Source organism: Oncorhynchus tshawytscha, unplaced genomic scaffold (assembly GCF_018296145.1).
Source record: "Oncorhynchus tshawytscha isolate Ot180627B unplaced genomic scaffold, Otsh_v2.0 Un_contig_5072_pilon_pilon, whole genome shotgun sequence".
NCBI classification, from domain to species: Eukaryota; Metazoa; Chordata; class Actinopteri; order Salmoniformes; family Salmonidae; genus Oncorhynchus; species Oncorhynchus tshawytscha.
This window is the reverse complement of record NW_024605373.1, coordinates 478-4,555: the sequence shown is the minus strand read 5'-3', so window position 1 is coordinate 4,555 and position 4,078 is coordinate 478. Positions and strand designations below refer to the sequence as shown.

Below are 4,078 nucleotides of genomic sequence, written 5' to 3'. Positions count from 1 at the left end.
TTTGTAATATATCAACTTACTTACTTACAGAGCAGAACTCACTCTGTCCCTCATTACAGGAGATCCACAGGAGGAAGTGATGCCACAGCAGACACACAGGTGATTCTATTAGTTGCAACAGGGTTTCAGCTGTGTCGTGCTGGGCAAGAAACTAAATGTGCACGCAGGGGGATACAACTCCATTTTCATTCATTTACGGTGACATGACAGTCTCTTTCATACGATTTTCATTGTTCTCTCTCTCTCTCTCTCTCTCTCTCTCTCTCTCTACAGAGTGTCCGTCCTGACTGTAACAGTGACACGTACACAGGTCTGAACATGAGGACCATGTCCCTGACTACGACACTCTGAGAGTAAGTCTCTTTTCATGAATTTGGTTTGCTTATGAGTGTGTGTTTTATACAGTACTTGAATGTGTTTAGAGTAAATTATGGAAAGACTGGTGTTTCAAAGAACTCATGCATTTCCTCTCTCCCTCCCTCTCCTTCTCTCCCTTCTCTCTCTTTCTCTCCCTCCCTCTCCTTCTCCCCCTCCCTCTCCCTCCCTCTCCTTCTCTCCCTCCCGCTCCTTCTCTCCCTTCTCTCTCTTTCTCACTCTCTCTCTTTCTGTCCACAGAGTGTCCATCCTGACCCTAACAGTGATACGTACACACCTCTGAACATGAAGACCAGGTCACCAGAGTATGAAACCCTGGCAGTAAGTGTGTGTGTGTGTGTGTGTGCGCGTGCGTGCGTGTGTGTGCGTGTGTGTGTGTGTGTGTGTGTGTGCGCGTGCGTGTGTGTGCGTGCGCGCGCGTGCGTGCGTGCGCGCGCGTGTGTGTGTGTGTGTGCGTATAAAATGTTTAGTAGGAGTGCTACTTCAGTATGTCTTTTTTCAGAATGTGAGGGGAATCTCCCACTGAAGAGAAGCACCACAGAACCTGGACTGAAGAGAACAACCACAGATCCTGGACTGAAGAGAACCACCAACATTGAACCTGGACTGAAAATGATCACCACACAACCTGGACTGAAGGTTCCAATACAAAACTTGGCCTTACACCTCTATTCTATTGCTGCCATATCTAGAAGTTTTTCCACACAATGAACTTTAACTTTTCAGTAAATGCTGGAATATATATTTTGGAATGGAATATATTGATGATAAATGAGATGTGTTATATTTTTTTAATGTAAATCTGTTTACTATCTTTAGTTTTATTTCTGATCTGTTTCTATGGGATTTTGCCATATACAGATGTTTTATAACATCAATAGTCCTACTTTCCTCAGCAACTAATGTGGATCATATTGAAAACAGCTTTTTAATATTTTTAGCTCTTGGGCCAAGTTTCTCCAGATGTGTTTCATGATGATTAACTTTGTATTGCTGTCAGATATTATTACTAATTTTATATTACGTAATAACATATTGTTCCGTCATGATATATTTTTTATTTTAAAATAAATGTAATCAGTCCGTTATTATAATTTCCAACATTTTGGCAGGCTATTTGTTAGTCAACTTGTCTATCATTTCTAAATACATGCAGTGGCGACACGTCATTCAAGGCAGCTGAGGCAGAGCTAAATCTGTTTTCAGCCTCATGGTTAGCTTTTTTTGTTGCTTGTTTTGCATATTTTGAAATTAATACGTGACACATATAAGTTTGCAAATAAAGTTAAGAAATAAATAAAGCATTGAGTTAATAGTCGCATCGAAACATGGTCTCTTTTTTCCTTTCTTTCGTTAAGTCAGCTCCAAAATGCAGGTGTTGCAGCCTAGCTTAGTGCTTTCTGTGGTGGTGGGGCAGCAAGCATAAAATATGGAGCGTAGGGGTGGGTAATGTTCTCTAGTTGTGCTGTAATTGGCTCAGTGTTCTGTCACTCATGGGGACACTACGTCACCGCACAATCTACGGGTAGAGCTCAAAATGTCAAGCCCCTTGGGTGCTGCAATAGAATGGCCATCCAAAAAGGCTCAAGGTCATTGGCTTCGACAAAATTACATCAAATTGCGTTAAATCTACCGTAGCTTTGATTGGACTGATTGGACAAACTTTCAAAATCTTAGCTGGCAAGCTAGACAAGCAGTCATCATCATGCATCAAGTCGGCAATCTACTGACAAATCCTTATCAATCCTTGTCATATGAAATTATAGATAAAACGTATCAGTGCTCATTGGCCATTGGACATAAACATTAAAAAACAACTTGGAACAAATCACAAATTCAACAATTAGTGCTTAGGCAGCACTGTAGGCCCGGGTTTGATCCCGGACTGTTACAGCCGGCTGTGACCGGGAGACCTATGAGGTGGAGCACAATTGTCCCAGGGTCATCTGGGTTAGGGGAGGGTTTAGCCGGCCAGGATGTCCTTGTCTCATCATGCTCTAGTAACTCCTTGTGGCCTGGCGCCTGCAAGCTGTGGTCGGTCGTCAGTTAAACAGTGTTTCCTCCGATACATTGGTGCCTGCTGTTTGTCCTCCTGTCCAAGGGGTGGAGCTGGAGAGCACCAGGCTGGTGATCAGGTACCTAGACCGCTGGATGCAGAGAACCCCTCACTCTCCTCAGAAGACCAACCCTATAGGCCTCAACACCTCCTCAGCCTCCCAGTACGCCTCCACATGGTAAGGACATCTGTCTTTGAGAAGAATACTACTGTGAGGCTGAGAATACAATTGCATCTATGAACTCTGCAGCTCTGATGATCATTGTAGCAGGTAAAGTTTCATCCTTAATACCTCAATACAAAATTACTTTTTAAGATAAATCTTAATATTTACACTTTGGATTATTACACTTTTGTTAATAATTACAGGTTTGTTTATAAAATCCCCAAGTATTAACAAGTATTACATTGATATTCTGTTTTATTATCATAATAATATTCAGTTCATTAGAACATGCTGTGTACTCATATCATCCATATTTTATTATAGGGAAACAGACCTCAGTTCTGACTGCAGCTGTAGGAATCACAGTGGTTCTGGTTCTCATCCTCTGTTTCTCTGGACTCATGTGGTTCAGGTGCATTTTGAGGATGAGGATGTCCAGTACGCTGCTGTGAAATTCAAACTCCCAATGCAGCCACCTGGTGAGCTTATTCTGCATTAAGGTCATTCATATGCTGCAGTTTATTGTAGGAGATGTCATCAATAAGCAAAACAGTTGACCCTTTGAGACCACTATGAACCCAAACTATGAACCCAACAATGGACATCTCAGGACAGTTACTATGACATGTCTAAAATGAGGGAGTGATGTAATGATGGTGTTGATGAACTGTTTTCTGTTCCAAATGGCACCCTATTCCCTATTTAGTGCACTACTTTAGACAGAGCCCTATAGGGTGCCACCATTTGGGACGATGTCTTTGTTTCATTTCGGTTTCTCTCTCTTCAGCAGCACAAGCAGCTGAGGAGGACTCCTCTGTTCTCTACAGTACAGTCAACAAACCCTGAACCAAGAAGACCCCAACACAACAAACCCAGAACCAAGAAGACCTGAACACAACAAACCCAGAACCAAGAAGACCTGAACACAACAAACCCAGAACCAAGAAGACCTGAACACAACAAACCCAGAACCAAGAAGACCTGAACACAACAAACCCAGAACCAAGAAGACCTGAACACAACAAACCCAGAACCAAGAAGACCTGAACGCAACAAACCCAGAACCAAGAAGACCCGAACACAACAAACCCAGAACCAAGAAGACCCGAACACAACAAACCCAGAACCAAGAAGACCCGAAATCAACAAACCCAGAACCAAGAAGACCTGAACACTACAAACCCAGAACCAAGAAGACCTGAACACTACAAACCCAGAACCAAGAAGACCTGAACACAACAAACCCAGAATCAAGAAGACCTGAACAGAAGAAGTTTGACAATAACCTTGTGACTCAGGACCTGTATATTTAAACTAAGTGATATAATGCCTGTGGAGGTGTGGAATATTGACCATTATAAACTGGGTGGTTTGAGCCGTGAAAGCTGATTGGCTGACCGGCGTGGTATACCAGACCGTATACCATGGGTATTAACATTTGTATTTACTGGTCTAAGTACATTGGTAACCAGTTTAAAATA

General features: G+C 42.4%; 1 long non-coding RNA gene across 2 annotated transcripts; it reads left to right on the top strand.

Annotated features, from left to right (window-relative positions):
• Positions 1-49: 49 nt before the first annotated feature.
• Positions 50-1,697, top strand: LOC121842072. 2 transcript variants are annotated; one of them, XR_006080912.1, is made up of 4 exons: positions 50-99; positions 274-353; positions 616-696; positions 878-1,697. It is a non-coding gene; the product is annotated as an uncharacterized LOC121842072 (long non-coding RNA). The 2 variants fall into 2 exon arrangements; XR_006080913.1 differs by lacking the exon at positions 274-353 and having other exon boundaries at positions 57-99.
• The last annotated feature ends 2,381 nt before the right edge of the window (positions 1,698-4,078 follow it).